The following is a 17,575-nucleotide window of genomic DNA, read 5'->3' on the forward strand; positions in this document are numbered from 1 at the left end:
CTCTAAGCATTAGAGATTTTTCTTTCTGGATTCTTGAAAATGAATGTTAATCCAATGGGAAATTGCAAACATGATACGAGGTAAAGGTAATACATCTTAACACGTGTTGTGCTGGTGTGCTGAACCATATGAGTTCGGCTCACAGTTTTATATACTTCAGGTATAAAAGCCCTCTGTACATTTGCTAGGAAATATGGAGGCAATTCAAGAGGGTGCTTTGCTGCGGAGCATGTATTTTATGTGCTTGTCTCCCTAAATCTTGCCAGTAGTTACTGGTTATAAACCTCAGGGTGAATTTGCAATAGAATTTTCTGTCTTTACTAGAAAATCAAATTGGCAAAGCTCCTGCCTGGTAAATAGTGTTTGGGGATTACCCAATCTTAGGGTTGGAAATAACTTGGGAGTTCATACCTATGATTATTTATTTTAAAATCAGGAGTATGCCAATATTATAAAGGAGAGAAAAATAAAAGTCCCGCAGGCTACATATCATAAACAAGGAGAAAAGCTTTGTTTCACGTTCCCAAATTGAGTGATGCACACCTATTTTTACTATTATGACTGCCTTGACTCTCACAACCATCATATGTATGTAGACTCTTTGGTAGAAGCTCAGATTTAGGGGGTACACCTTGGTTCCAATCCACGGCTGTCAAATCCTGAAGAAGTTATTATTCTCTGACTTGTGAAGTATGAAACTTATCAGCATGATTTTTGTGGTTGGTAAATGTGATATAATACAATATGTGACGTCCTGATCCAATGTGGACCATCAGACTGTTGGTTCCTATACCCTGCTTAGAAACTGTAATTATGTGATGTGATGGATGTGTTAACTAACCTTATTGTGTCAGTCATTTCACAATATATATGTGCATCAAACCATCACATTGTATACCTTAAATATACACAATGTTATATGTCAGTCATACCTTAATATGGCTGGGGGGAAAAGACAAATAAATAAAAACACCGATTTCACATTAAAAAAAGGAAATTAGTCACACTTGGTCTCAAGGCACAAAAATGAAACAGTTCAACAAGCAAATGTCAAGCACACACTTTGTGCTAGAAAAATGTGCTAGGTGCTAGGGACACAACTGTGAAGAAATAAGAAGAATTAACATTTATTTAAGAGTGCTGGGCAGTAATCTAGACATTCTGCATATATTAAGTCCTTGCCCTTCGGGAACTTACAATTTGGTGGGGATACAGGTGAGAAAATGAGCCTATGCGGTACTGTATGATGAGGGCTAAGGGAGAGTTTGCTCAAGGGCCTGGGGCAATTCATCAGAACTCAGGAGGAGCAGGAAGCCTTCTTAGACAAGATGGCATTAGTGTGACCTACTTACAGGAAAGAGAAGCCCTTACTTTCTGAACTTTTGAATAAGATTAAAAGCCTTAGCATTAGAAGCAGATTGCACACTCTGCCCAAATAGTCACTGGATCATTAGAGTAAGAAGAGGAATTGTGTGTGTGTGTGTGTGGTGGAGAAATTGATAGAGAATAGATAGAGAATGCCCGACTGGCAGTCAATGGTATGGCTTCATATGGACGAAATACATCCTGTATGAACCAACTAAATAACCACTAAATGAATGAATGAATAAGAGAAGCCCTAGTAAACAAAAAATTACAGTTTTGGAAGAGAAAATAGGTAATATATGCCATTTGAAGAATGACTGCCTGTTCTGGAAGCAAGGCCCATAAAGTCACTTAAACATCATAAGCAAGCTAATGAAGCCCATGGTGAATGGTATCGCTTGTTCACAATTCTTTTGTTTGCTCCCCACCCTTGCCATGGCTTACCTGCCCTATTGTCTTTGATCTTGACCATAACTTGCTTTGACCGATAGAAGTCATCAGACTTAGTACCATGTTTAAAAGTAGAGGTTTTGGAGTCAACCTTCTCTGAGTGATACCTTAATTCTGCCACTTCCCACCAGGTAACCTTGGGCAAATTACTTGACTTCTCTAGACCTACCTTTATTTTATTTTTTTCCCATTTTCACATAACAATAGTAGTTTTTTCATAGGATGATGAAGATTTTGATAATGTAAATAAAGTATTTAGTACAGTTCCTGGCAAATAGTAAATTGTTTAAAAATTAGATAATCGCAACATGGTTATAACTCTTCTACCTCTACCTCAAGTGAAATTTTCAGAATATTTCATCCAAATTTCTTGAGTCCATTATATTTCTTGTGATATTTTTGTGCCACTATAACTTTTAGTATCGTTGAGATGGTGGCACCCTGAGGAAGTGCCTGGATTTCTACCCTTTAATTTTGGTTAGCCTGTAAGAGCCTGGAAATCCTTGGTAATTTAAACTTATTTAATAAACAATGCTAAAATCAAGTAATAGTTAGATGGACTCTTGAAAAGACCATAATCTCTGAGGTTCATTTTGGATTGCTGCTGCTTTAGAAACTCTGCAAAGGAGAAAGAAAGTGGCTATTGCTTTCTCCAATGGAAAATTTTCCTCTGGCAAATATACTCTGGAATTGCAAAGCACCATTTAATTTCACACAATGTCAGAGAGAAATAGTATTAGCTCATTTGGCCCTCCATAAGAAACTATTTTTTCTAAGATCAGGTGTCTTAATGATTAAGGCTTTTTATTAATGTATATTTCTAGGCAGCCTCATGGAGCCACTACAAAGTCAGATTATGTTTCAGAAACATGGGTGTCTTATAATAAAGATGTTTTCTTCATGAGGTAATGTTCCTGAAATATGTGCTGGCTAATCCATGATCCACTAAATCCATGAGGTAATGGGTCTGAAATACATGCCATAAACCACAGAAATTTCTTGATGGGAAAACTGGACGTGGACTATCGCGTTTCTCTGTACGTTAGGGCAGTCAGAATGACTAAAACTGATTTTTTTTTTCTCTTTTCCCATTTTCTTTCACAAAGGTAGACAAAATTTACACTACCAATTATTTCAGAAGAAAAACTCATTTATAAAACTCTTCCCACAAAAAAGGAGAAACAACAATTTGACAGTTTGAAATGTGGCACAAAGTATGTTGTGACAACCTCTCCACTCCACATGCACACATTTAAACCATTAATATGAGTTCTTATCTGTTAATTCAATTACAGAAATGAGAAAAAAAATCTTAACTTTGAAGGAAAAAGCATTAATATGAACTCAAGACAACTGATTTAAAAATACATATATTTTTCCTTAGAAAGAGTCACTCCCTTACCAATGAATATTCTTTCTGGAGGCACAAGAATGAAGCTACTTTACACACAAACCTATAAACATGCATACACATATACTTCAAGACTCTTAGTAACCAACTGGTTTAAACCCTTCATTTCATAAATGATGAGACAAAGAGCTAAAAATGTTAAGTGCCATCTGTGGTGGTTCTAAAATACATCCATAATTTATTTTTTGTAAGCTTCCCTCAAGAGATGGAGCCTAATTGTTCTGTTATTGGAGAGTAGAACAAACTTAGTGACTACCTTCTAAAAGAATAGAATGTGGCTGAAGTAACAGTACAGGAATTTTGAGCATAGGTCACAAATGGCAGTGAAACTTCCTCCGTGCTTACTGTCCTGGATTGCTTACTCTGGGACAAGCCAGCCACTTGGTCTGTGTCAGTGAAAAGTCAACGGAATGTGATGAGCAGAATTCCAAGATGGCCTCCAAGCTTCCCACCCCCGGTATACACACCCTGTGCGATCCCCTCCACTTGAGTGTGGGCAAGACATACAAATATGTTTGGATATTCCTCTCATGACCAAATGTAATATGGAAAAGGTGAATGGGTAGTTACTCCCATGATTATATCATGTTATTTAAGCCTGTCATAGCAGGCAGTGGAGAGATTCTTCTGATGCCTTTGAAGAAGTAAGTGCCATGTTGTGAGAGGGCCACGTGGCTAGGACCTGAAAACAGCCTGTAGGAGCTCAGAGAGATCTCTGACTGACATCCAGCAAGAAGACAGGAACCTCATTGCTAAAGCCATAGGAGCTCAGTTTGGCAAACAACCTGGATGTGCTTGGAGATAAACCCTGAGCTCTAGATGACAACATAGCCCAGCCAACACCTTGATTTTCAGCTTCAGAAGAGAAACTAAGCAGAGGACCCAATCTAACCTGCATCCTGAATCTTGACCCATGGAAGCTATGAGATAATAAATTTGTGTTGATTTAAGCCATTAAGTCTGTAGTAATTTGTTACAGCAATAGAAAACTAATACAGAAGAGAACTGAGGTCTTCTGCCAATAACTATATCATGTGAGTGAACCATCTTGGAAGTGCATCCTCCAATGTCAGTCAAGTGTGCAGCCCTGCTCAACCTCATGAGAGACCTTAAGCTAGAACCACCCAGGCTAGGCTGCTATATTAGTCATGCTTTTCATATTTTATGATGTTTTGGCATCTTGAGGGCCCTAGCTGGCTGGGGAGAGACTAGCTAATTCCTAGAGATATTAAACAACATGCCTGCAAACACGAACACATTTCATATGCAAATCAAGCAATCCTGAGTCCATACCCCTAATTCCCTCCCCCTTAACTACCTCCTTCATGTAACTCTCAAACCCCAAGCCAACATTTCCTCTGTCCTAAATCAACCCAGGGCTAGGTACCAGACGACTAGAGATTACAGTCCAGAGCCCACTGACATTATTCTACTAGTCAATCCTAAACGTATCCCCTGCCTTTCCCACAGGAAATACAATAAAGGCTTCATACCATACTTTCTCCTTGTCCTGTTACTGCCTCCTGACTAAATCTGGAGCTTCTCCATGTGGCCCTGCATGGAATGACTTACCCCACTTCTCTTGGGAAATCAAAGTAATAAATCTTCTTTCAGTTAGCCTCTCTGTGTTGTCACTGAGTCACCTCCATGAATGAAAACCCCGTTGAGTATTATTTAACCCAGCAGCTCCCTAATTTCTAATCCACAACACCGATGTGAGATTATCAATATTTACTACTATTTTAAGCTGCTCAGGGGTAAGTGGTTCTTCAGTAATAGACGACTAACACACCATCTTTGCCCCTATTCTTTGGCAGAGCCAGAGAAGACAGTCCAGGTTCCTGATCCTCCCAGATGTAGGTTGAAGTAGCAAAAGAAGCATAGCCTCTGAACTCGGACCGATCTTAATTTAAATAAAAACTCTGCTGCTTATTTTCTTTTTGAATTTGGTCAAGTTCCCTTAATATTACTGAGGCTCAACTGCCTCATCTTTAAAATTGAAATAATACTTAAATCTTCAGTATTTTACTAGCAAGATAAAGCTTATAAATGGCTTTGCATGGAGTTGAAGTTCAGTAAATACTAGTTCTTTTTTCTAACTGGGTGTTCTCTCCATTGTTGTAAAATCCAGAGTTAATAGTCAATTGCTAATACAAAGACATTTTGTCAGTCCTAAGATCTCTGACAAAATTTCTTTGTGTAAGCAACTCGTATTTGAAGATAATGTTAAAGGACTATGACAGAAATCAGAAGAAGGAAAATTATAAGAGATCAATGTGCATATGAACAAAAAGACAAGTCACCATCACCATCTTGAAACGTTTCAGTATTCCTTTGAGTATCTTTTATAATCCTGGGTTGCTGAAGCGAAAGGAGCCAGGTAGTTCAGACAGAGCCCAAGCATCACTTGGGCATTGCTTGTGCCAGAGCATCACTGTTTCAAAAGGAAAAAATGTTGCAGAGGAGGTAGAACACTGTGCTCTCATTTTTCCCTGTATCTCCTATCTGTTGATAAGAACTTTATCCCTATCTTCCTATCTTTTCAGTGATCTACGCTTTTCAGAGAGATATCCTGGAATAAAAAAATGGATAAATGCCAGGCAGTCTACTTATACATTCCTTCACCTAATAAATCATGTTAGTAAGATGTATCAAAGATGACTCTCAAGGAGTTTATATCTAGTCAAGAAGGAAGTTATAAATAAAAGTAAAAACCATGAGATTGATGATTAAGTCCCAAATGAGTGGTTATTTTGAAATGCAATATTCTCTAAAATCTTAATTAATTTGGTTATTTGTCTTTTCTTCAATGCTGGAAATATGAAAATAATGAAACATAAAATCAAATTTTCTCTCTTTTGGTTTATGCTATAAAAGAAAATTTTGCCTAAACAAGTGCCAGGTTTTATAATTTTGAATTTAATGTTCAGTTTTATGATCCATTTTAATTGTTTGCATATAATATAAAGTGTGAATGTTAAATTGTTCCATCACCATTTGTTGAAAAGCTACTCTTTCTCTATTGATTTATTGGGCAACATTGACAAAAATCAAATGACCATGTACATTTGGGTCTGTTTTTGAACTATTCGGTTTCATTGATCTATGTGTCTATCCTTATGCCAATACCATATGGTCTTGATTACAGTAGCTTTATCAAAAGTCCTGAAATCAAGTAGTGCAAAGCATCTAGTTTTACTGACCTTGTTAAAAATTATTTTGGCTCTTCTATGTTCTTTGTATTATCAAGTAATTTTAGGAATCAAATTGTCAATTAATTATGCAAAAATTATGTGTTGATGTTGATTGGTATTTTTTTGAATATAAATATCACCATGGGGAGAATTGTCATCTTAGCAATACAGAGATTTCCAATCTGTAAACACAGTCTATGTCTTTAATGGTTTGAATCTTCTTTAATTTCTCTCAGTAATACTTTGAAATTGTAAGATACATGTATCACACATTTTTTAAAGGTATCCCCAAATTTTCATGTAGTGATGCCATTATAAATGCTTTTTAGTTTAGTTTCCAATTTTTCATTGCTAGTAAATAGAACTGCAGTTGATTTTTATATAGAGAGCTTATATCCTGTGACATAGCTAAACTTACTTATAAGTTCTAGTAGGAGCTAAACTTACTTATAAGTTCTAGTAGCTTTTATTTAGTAGATGATCAGGTTCTTTGCAAATAAATACAGCTTTATTTCTCTTTAGAATCTGTATACATTTTATTTCATCATCTTCTCTTACTGCCTTGGCTAGGCCCCCAGTACAAAGTTAAAAAGAAATAGTAAGAGTGGACATCTCTGCCTTCTTCTCAATTGTTGGTGGAAAACATACAATTTATCACCTTTGGGAATGGAGTTAGCTGTAGATTTTTTTCATAGATAGCCTTTATAAGGTTGATGGAGTTCCCTATTCCTAGTATAGATATTGAATTTTATCAAGGCTTTTTGCATATTTATTGAAATAATCATATGATTTTTACTTTTAGTCTATTGATATGGTGAACTACATTGGCTGACTTTTCAAATATTGAACAAACTTTGTTTTCCTGGGATAAACTCCATCTGATCATTTTATATTATCATTTTATTATATGATGTATTATATTATCATTTTATATTATCATTTTATTATATTCTGCATGCAATTTAACTGTATTTTCTTAAAATATTTTTCTTTATTTCTGAGAGATATCTGTAGTTTTATTGCAATGTATTTGATTTTGTCAGAATAATTCTGTCTCATTAAATAATTTGAGAAGTGTTCTATTTTCTTCCATTATTTTATTTTTTGGGGAGGAATTAATAGTGAAGCCGGCTGCCCCTGCATAGTTTTTGTAGGCAGCATTGGTTTCTTTGGATTATGAATTATATTCCTTTAGTAACTATAGGACTATTCAGATCATCTGTTTCTTCTTGAAATTTGATAGCTTGTTTCTTTTACAGAATTTGTCTATTTTTTCTAAATTATTGTATTTATTGTCTCAATTGTTCATAAACTTGTTCATAATATTCCATTATTGACTTTTAATGTCTGTAGAATCTATAGTGATACCTTTCATTTCATTTCTGATATTAGTAATTTTTGTCCTCTCTCTTTTTCTCTTGATTTGTCTAGCCAGAAGTTTATCAGTTCCACTGATTTTTTTCAAAAATCAGTTTTGCTCTCATTGATTTATTCTATTTAGTCTAGAAAGCAGAAGTTTTCATTTAATTAATTTCTCATTTAATCTTCATTATTTTCTCTATTCTGCTTGCTTTGAGTTAAATTTGTTCATTTATTTCTACCTTCTTAAGGTAATCTCTTAGGTAATTAGTTTCAGATCATTATCTTCTGTTCTCAGGAAACATTTGATGATGTAAATTTCTCCCCTCTTTTTATGGATTTCCTTCCCATTTAGGTCACCAAAGAGCATTGAGTAGAGTTCCCCGAGCTATACAGTAAGTTCTCATTAGTTATCTATTTTACACATAGTATCAATAGTATATATATGTCAATCCCAATCTCCCAATTCATCCCACTCTCCCTTTCCCGCCTTGATGTCCACATGTTTGTTCTCTCTCTCTCTCTATTTCTGCTTTGCAGATAAAATCATCTACAGCATTTTTGTAGATTCCACATATGTGCGTTAATATATTTGTTTTTCTCTTTCTGACTTACTTCACTCTGTATGACAGTCTCTATTTTTATTTGGTTCAAATTTTTTCTTAACTACCCTGTGATTTCTACTTTGTCTTATAGGTTATTTAAATTGAATTAGTTGATTACCAAATAGTAGATGATTTTCTAAATATCTTTTCTGTTATTGATTTCTAATTCCATTGTGATCAGAGAGCATATTTTTTGTGTTTGTGTAACTTCCATCTTATTAAATAGATTGACACTTGTTTTATGGCCAAGTATATGGTTTATTCTAGAGAATATTCCATGTGCACTTGAAATGTATGTGTCTTTTCAAGTGAGTGTTAGTATTTGAGTTTAGTTTTTGAGACAACTACTCTTCCCATCCCTGGTGCTGACTGAAACATTAAAAAGGGATGGAGTGAGATGGAGTATCTGGGGAAAGAAGAATGCTAAAACTTTAAAACAGGAGCTGCTGTACTGTTAAAAAAATAATCCACTGGCTAATTTAAATGGGACAATCCCTGACTGAAAGTTAGGTGGGTAGGTGGGGTTATTTTTTCATCACTGAATATTACAGGAGGGAGATGTATGAAAGAAGACTTGAAGGAAGGGCATTGGAAATTGTCATTGATAACATATGAAGGTCATTCTATTAGATGCTCTATTAGTTTTCTATTGGTGATGTAACAAATTATCATACTTTGGTGGCTTAAAACAACAAAAATGGACTATCTTACAGTTCTATAGGTTAGAACTCTGACTTGGGTCTTGCTAGTTGAAAATCAAGGTGTCAGCAGGGCTATGTTCTTTCCTGGAGGCTTTAGGGGAGAATATATTTCCTTGCCACCCAGGAGGGCCCCCCATATTCCTTGGTTTGTGGCTCCATTTCTCCATCTTTAAGGCCAAAAACATAATATCTCTTTGAACATTCTTCCCTCGTTACATGTCCTTCTGACCACAGCCAGGAAAGGTTCTCCACTTTCAAGGACTCCTGTGATTAGACATTGGGGATACTCAGGTGATGCAAGATAATCTCCCCATCTCAAGATTCTTCACTTAATCACATCTGCAAAGTCTCTTTGCCATTACATGCACATGTTCCATGGATTAGAAGCGAACATGTTTGGAGGGTCTGTTATTCCTCTTACCATGCACTTTTTATATTTTTTTCAAGATACAGAGTGTTTTAAAATGGTGCTTCTAAATCTGGTTTGTTGTCAAATCTGTGCCTCCATGCAGGAATGCCAAAATCAGTTAAGCAAATGGATTTCCTTGGACTGTAAATGTGATGTCAAAGAATGCAAAACGTGATAGGTTGAAATGAATTCCTAGGTCCTTTGGCCATAGCTGCTCCTGACATAAGTCTTTGCGTATAAATAAAAAAGGAGGAACTGTGCTGGAAAAGAGCTATCACAGACAAGCTAGGGACATGCAGCTGGGCTGCTGTAAAGCCTGCCATGAAGAAAGGCTGTTGACACTCACACAAGAGGCTCTATCCCAATAAACTCTGTTTAATCCCTGGTTTCTGTGGCTCTCCTTCTCTTCTCCTAAGTATCATTTTGTAATAGGGGAGAGAACTGAAAGAGAAATGTCTAGAAAGTCACAGGGAAGGTGACTAGCACACTTTGCATTTTGAATCCCTTCACAATGTTCTTATTCTTCTTTAGAATGCTTTCTCATTGTGGGAAGTCTGGTCAAAAATCTTCCACAATGTTTTTGTCCTTTTCCTACCTCTATAATCTGCCCAATTCAGTAATTCATCTCCATATGGGCAAGAACATTGCTTCCTAACTAATTTTTTGTATTTTTTTCTGAAGATGCAGTGAATACAATGTTGTAACTCATGGAAAATACATTAATATCATCCTATATGAGCATGCTTACACAACTGAGATAGAAATAGTAGGAAAATAGTTCATTCCCCACAGTTTCTTCATATTGTTTATGTATTCGGACTCACCTTTCCTTACAGTAAAAATAATCAGAAGTGTTCATAAAAGCTCAAAAGTGTCTGTTATAACAGAAGCTGTTGTTTGTTGTCTACCAGCAGAAAGTGTGTTTTCGGGGACATGCATAAACAGGGAAATCTGTTCTTGCTAATAAGTGTAATCTTGGCTATATGCAGATAGAATTATGAACCAATGGCTCAGTGTCTCATGTGGTTCTGTGTGTCCCACTTTGACTGCCAGTCTTCACAATTACAGTCCAACAGGACAAATGATTTTCTGCTGTTCTACGAAAAGGTCATCAGTTATGTGCTTACATCCATCAAAACTTAATCTGATTATGGAATAGTATATTTTCTGTTATTACTGTTTTCATGTGTATTGGGCTATTTAGTGCCTATACTTCTTATTCCTCATACCATATCCCCTAACACAACCCCATCCCATATTCCCTAACACATGTACACATGTTTAGAGACAAATACACTTAATAAATGCAGCTGTGTTCAGATTGGAATTGTAAAGGAAAATCAGATGGTCTGAATAATCACAGTGTTGAAAGGACATTGCCAGGGAGAGACCTTCAAGATGGTGGAGGGCTAAGATGTGGAGATCAGCTTCCTCCCCACAGATACACCAGAAATACATCTACATGTGGAACAACTCCTACAGAACATCTACTGAACGCTGGCAGAAGACCTCAGACCCCCCAAAAGGCAAGAAACTCCCCACGTACCTGGGTAGGGCAAAAGAAAAAAGAAAAAACAGCAACAAAGAATAGGGACAGGACCTGTACCAGTGGGAGGGAGCTGTGAAGGAGGAAAGATTTCCACACACTAGGAAGCCCCTGCGCGGGCGAAGACTGCGGGTGGCGGAGAGGGGGAGCTTCGGAGCCACAGAGGAGAGCACAGCAACAGGGGTGCAGAGGGCAAAGCGGAGAGATTCCTGCACGGAGGATTGGTGCCGACCGGCACTCACCAGCCCGGGAGGCTTGTATGCTCACCTGCCGGGGCGGGCAGGGGCTGGGAGCTGAGGCTCGGGCTTCGGTCGGAGCGCAGGGAGAGGACTGGGGTTGGCGGCGTGAACACAGCCTGCAGGGGGTTAGTGCGCCACAGCTAGCCGGGAGGGAGTCAGGGGAAAAGTCTGGACCTACCAAGAGGCAAGAGACTTTTTCTTACCTCTTTGTTTCCTGGTGCGCGAGGAGAGCGGATTAAGAGCGTTGCTTAAAGGAGCTGCAGAGACGGGCGCCAGCCGCGGCTAAAAGCGCGGACCCCAGAGACGGGCATGAGACGCTAAGGCTGCTGCTGCCGCCCCCAAGAAGCCTGTGTGCAAGCACAGGTCACTATCCACACCTCCCCTCACGGGAGCCTGTGCAGCCCGCCACTGCCAGGGTCCCGGGATCCAGGGGCAACTTCCCCAGGAGAACGCACGGCGCGCCTCACGCTGGTGCAACATCACGCCGGGCTCTGCCATTGCAGGCCCGCCCCGCACTCCGTGCCCCTCCCTCCCACCGGCCTGGGTGAGCCAGAGTCCCCGCATCAGCGGCTCCTTTAACCCTGTCCTGTCTGAGCGAAAAACAGACGCCCTCTGGCGACCTATACGCAGAGGCGGGGCCCAATCCAAAGCTGAGCACCGGGAGCTGTGCGAACAAAGAAGACAAAGGGAAATCTCTCCCTGCAGCCTCAGAAGCAGCGGATTAAAGCTCCACAATCAACTTGATGAACCCTGCATCTGTGGAATACCTGAATAGACAACGAATCATCCCAAATTGAGGAGGTGGACTTTGGGAGCAACTGTAGACTTGAGGTTTGCTTTCTGCATCTAATTTGTTTCTGGTCTTATGTTTACCTTAGTTTAGTATTTAGAGTTTATTATCTTTGGTTAGATTTGTTTATTGATTTGTTTGCTCTCTTCCTTTTATATATATAGATAGATAGATACTTTTTATTCCTTTTTCTTTTTTTGTGAGTGTGTAGGTGATTTTGTCTGTATAGCTTTGCTTTTACCATTTATCCTATGGTCTGTCAGTCCGTTTTTTTTGTTTTTAAAACTTTTTTTTTTTTTTTTTTTTTGTGGTACGCGGGCCTCGCAGTGCTGTGGCCTCTCACGTTAGGGAGCACAGGCTCCGGACGCGCAGGCCCAGCGGCCATGGCTCACGGGCCCAGCTGCTCCACGGCATGCGGAACCCTCCCGGACCGGGGCACAAACCCGTGTCCCCTGCATCAGCAGGCAGACTCTCAACCACTGCGCCACCAGGGAAGCACTAATACTTAGTTTTTATGTCTTATTTTAATAACTTTATTTTATTTTTTTCTTTCTTTCTTCCTTTTTTTTCTCCCTTTTATTCTGAGCTGTGTGGCTGATAGGGTCTTGGTGCTCCGGCTGGGTGTCACGCCTCTGCCTCTGAGGTGGGAGAGCCCAGTTCAGGACACTGGTCCATCAGAGATCTCCTGGCTCCACGTAATATCAAACGACAAAAGCTCTCCCAGAGATCTCTATCTCAACACTAAGACCCAGCTCCACTCAACGACCAGCAAGCTACAGTGCTGGATGCCCTATGCCAAACAACTAGGAAGACAGGAACACAACCACACCCCTTAGTAGACATGCTGCCTAAAATCATAAGGCCACAGACACCCCAAAACACACCACTGGACGCAGTCTTGCCCACTAAAAAGACAAGATCCAGCCTCATCCACCAGAATACAGGCACTAGTCCCCTCCACCAGCAAGCCAAAACAGCCCACTGAACAAAACTTAGCCACTGGGGGCAGACACCAGAAACAGTGGGAACTACGAACCTGAAGCCTGCAAAAAGGAGATACCAAACACAGTGAGTTAAGCAAAATGAGAAGACAGAGAAACACACAGCAGATGAAGGAGCAACGTAAAAAACCACCAGGCCAAACAAATGAAGAGGAAATAGGCAGTCTACCTGAAAAAGAATTCAGAGTAATGATAGTAAAGATGATCCCAAATCTTGGAAATAGAATGGAGAAAATACAAGAAACGTTTAACAAGGACCTAGAAGAACTAAAGAACAAACAAAAAATGATGCACAACACAATAAATGAAATTAAAAATTCTCTAGAAGTAATCAGTAGCAGAATAACTGAGGCAGAAGAACAGATAAGTGACCTGGAAGATAAAATAGTGGAAATAACTACTGCAGAGCAGAATAAAGAAAAAAGAATGAAAGAATTGAGAACAGTCTTAGAGACCACTGGGACAACACTAAACACACCAATATTCGAATAATAGGGGTCCCAGAAGATGAAGAGGAAAAGAAAGGGACTGAGAAAATATTGGAAGAGATTATAGTTGAAAACTTCCCCAATATGGGAAAGGAAATAGTCAATCAAGCCCAGGAAGCACAGAGAGTCCTGTACAGGATAAATCCAAGGAGAAACACGCCAAGACACATATTAATCAAACTGTCAAAAAATTAAATACAAAGAAAACATATTAAAAGCAGCAAGGGAAAAACAAAAAATAACATACAAGGGAATCCCCATAAGGTCAACAGCCTATCTTTCAGCAGAAACTCTGCAAGCCAGAAGGGAGTGGCAGGACATATTTAAAGTGATGAAAGGGAAAAACATACAACCAAGATTACTCTACCTGGCAAGGATCTCATTCAGATGCAATGGAGAAATTAAAACATTTACAGACAAGCAAAAGCTAAGAGAATTCAGCACCACCAAACCAGCTTTACAACAAATGCTAAAGGAACTTCTCTAGGCAGGAAACACAGAGAAGGAAAAGACCTACAATAACAAACACAAAACAATTTAGAAAATGGTAATTGGAGCATACATATCAATAATTACCTTAAATGTAAATGGATTAAATGCTCCAACCAAAAGACGTAGACTGGCTGAATGAATACAAAAACAAGACCCGTGTATATGCTGTCTACAAGAGACCCACTTGAGACCTAGGGACACATACAGACTGAAAGTGAGGGGATGGAAAAAGATATTCCATGCAAACGGAAATCAAAAGAAAGTTGGAGTAGCAATTTTCATATCAGACAAAATAGACTTTAAAATAAAGACTATTACAAGAGACAAAGAAGGACACTACATAATGATCAAGGGATCAATCCAAGAAGAAGATATAACAATTGTAAATATTCATGCACCCAACATAGGTAGGAGCACCTCAATATATAAGGTAAATGCTAACAGCCATAAAAGGGGAAATCAAAAGTAACAAACTCATAATACGTGACTTTAACACCCTACTTTCACCAATGGACAGATCATCCAAAAAGAAAATAAATGAGGAAATACAAGCTTTAAATGATACATTAATCTAGATAGATTTAATTGATATTTATAGGACATTCCATCCAAAAACAACAGAATACACTTTCTGCTCAAGTGCTCATGGAACATTCTCCAGGATAGACCATATCTTGGGTCACAAATCAAGCCTTGGTAAATTTAATAAAATTGAAATCATATCAAATATTTTCAGACCACAACGCTATGAGAATAGATATCAATTACAGGGAAAAATCGGTAAAATATACAAACACATGGAGGCTAAACTACTTAATAACCAACAGATCACTGAAGAAATCAAAGAGGAAATCAAAAAATACCTAGAAACAAATGACAATGAAAACACAACGACCCAAAACCTATGGGATGCAGCAAAAATTTATAGCAATACAATCATACCTCAAGAAACAAGAAACGTTTCAAATAATCAACCAAACCTTACACCTAAGGCAACTAGAGAGAGAAGAATAAAAAAACCCCCAAAGTTAGCAGAAGGAAAGGAATCATAAATATCAGATCAGAAAAAAAAAAAAAAGAAATGAAGGAAACAGTAGCAAAGATCAATAAAACTAAAAGCTGTTTCTTTGAGAAGATAAACAAAATTCATAAACCATTAGGCAGACTCATCAAGAAAAAAAGGGAGAAGACTCAAATCAATAGAATTAGAAATGAAGAAGGGGAAGTAACAACTGACACTGCAGAAATACAAAGGATCGTGAGAGATTACTACAAGCAACTCTATGCCAATAACGTGGATAACCTAGAAGAAATGGACAAATTCTTAGAAAAGCACAACCTTCCCAGACTGAACCAGGAAGAAACAGAAAATATAAACAGATCAATCACAAGCACTGAAATTGAAACTGTGATTAAAAATCTTCCAACAGGGCTTCCCTGGTGGCGCAGTGGTTGAGAGTCCGCCTGCTGATGCAGGGGACACAGGTTCATGCCCCATTCAGGGAAGATCCCACATGCCAGTAAGCGGCTGGGCCCATGAGCCATGGCCGCTGGGCCTGTGCGTCCGGAGCCTGTGCTCCACAATGGGAGAGGCCACAACAGTGAGAGGCCCGCGTACCGAAAAAAAAAAAAAAAATCTTCCAACAAACAAAAGCTCAGGACCAGATGGCTTCACAGGAGAATTCTATCAAAAGTTTAGAGAAGAGCTAACACCTATCCTTCTCAAACTCTTCCAAAATATAACAGAGGGAGGAATACTCCCAAACTCATTCGACTAGGCCACGATCACCCTGATACCAAAACCAGACAAGGATGTCACAAAGAAAGAAAACTACAGGCCAACATCACTGATGAACATAGATGCAAAAATCCTTAACAAAATACTAGCGAACAGAATCCAACAGCACATTAAAAGGATCATACATCATGATCAAGTGGGGTTTATCCCGGGAATGCAAGGATTCTTCAATATATGCAAATCAATCAATGTGATAAACCATATTAACAAATTGAAGGAGAAAAACCATATGATCATCTCAATAGATGCAGAGAAAGGTTTTGACAAAATTCAACACCCATTTATGACAAAAACCTCCCAGAAAGTAAGCATAGAGGAAACTTACCTCAACATAATAAAGATCATATATAACAAACCCACAGCCAACATCATTCTCCAGGGTGAAAACTGAAAGCATGTCCACTAAGATCAGGAACAAGACAAGGCTGTCCACTCTCACCACTATTATTCAACACAGTTTTGGAAGTTTTAGCCACGGCAATCAGAGAAGAAAAAAAAGGAATCCAAATCGGAAAAGAAGAAGTAAAGCTGTCACTGTTTGCAGATGACGATACTCTACACAGAGAATCCTAAACACTGTACCAGAACACTTCTAGAGCTAATCAATGAATTTGGTAAAGTAGCAGGATACAAAATTAATGCCCAGAAATCTCTTGCATTCTTATACACTAATGATGAAAAAACCGAAAGAGAAATTAAGAAAACACTCCCATTTACCTCTGGAACAAAGAGAATAAAATACCTAGGAATAAACCTACCTAAGGAGACAAAAGACCTGTATGCAGAAAATTATAAGACACTGATGAAAGAAATTAAAGATGATACAAACAGATGGAGAGATATACCATGTTCTTGGATTGGAAGAATCAAAACTGTGAAAATGACTATACTACCCAAAGCAATCTACAGATTCAGTGCAATCCCTATCAAACTACCAATGGCATTTTTCACAGAACTAGAACAAAAAATTTCACAATTTGTATGGAAACACAAAAGACCCCGAATAGTCAAAGCAATCTTGAGAAAGAAAAACGGAGCTGGAGGAATCAGGCTCCTGGAAATCAGACTGCACTACAACACTACAGTAATCAAGACTGTATGGTACTGGCACAAAAACAGAAATATATATCAATGGAACAGAATAGAAAGCCCAGAGATAATCCCACACACATATGATCACCTTATTTTTGATAAAGGAGGCAAGAATATACAATGGAGAAAAGACAGCCTCTTCAATAAGTGGTGCTGCGAAAACTGGACAGCCACATGTAGAAGAAATGAAATTAGAACACTCCCTAAACACCATACAGAAAAAAAAACTCAAAATGGAATAAAGATCTAAAGGTAAGGCCAGACACTATAAAACTCTTAGAGGAAAACAGAAGCAGAACACTCTATGACATAAATCACAGCATGATCCTTTTTGGCCCACCTCCTAGAGAAATGGAAATACAAACAAAAATAAATGGCACCTAATGAAACTTAAAAGCTTTTACACAGTAAAGGAAACCACAAACAAGACAAAAAGACAACCCTCAGAATGGGAGAAAATATTTGCAAATGAAGCAACTGACAAAGGATTAATCTCCAAAATTTACAAGCAGCTCATGCAGCTCAATATCAAAAAGCACAAACAACCCAATCCAAAAGTGGGCCGAAGACTTAAATAGACATTTCTCCAAAGAAGATATACAGATTGCTAACAAACACATGAAAGAATGCTTAAC

The sequence above is a fragment of the Delphinapterus leucas genome, chromosome 10 (assembly GCF_059928025.1).
Source record: "Delphinapterus leucas isolate spDelLeu-1000000601 "Yukka" chromosome 10, BTC_Dleu_Yukka2, whole genome shotgun sequence".
NCBI classification, from domain to species: Eukaryota; Metazoa; Chordata; class Mammalia; order Artiodactyla; family Monodontidae; genus Delphinapterus; species Delphinapterus leucas.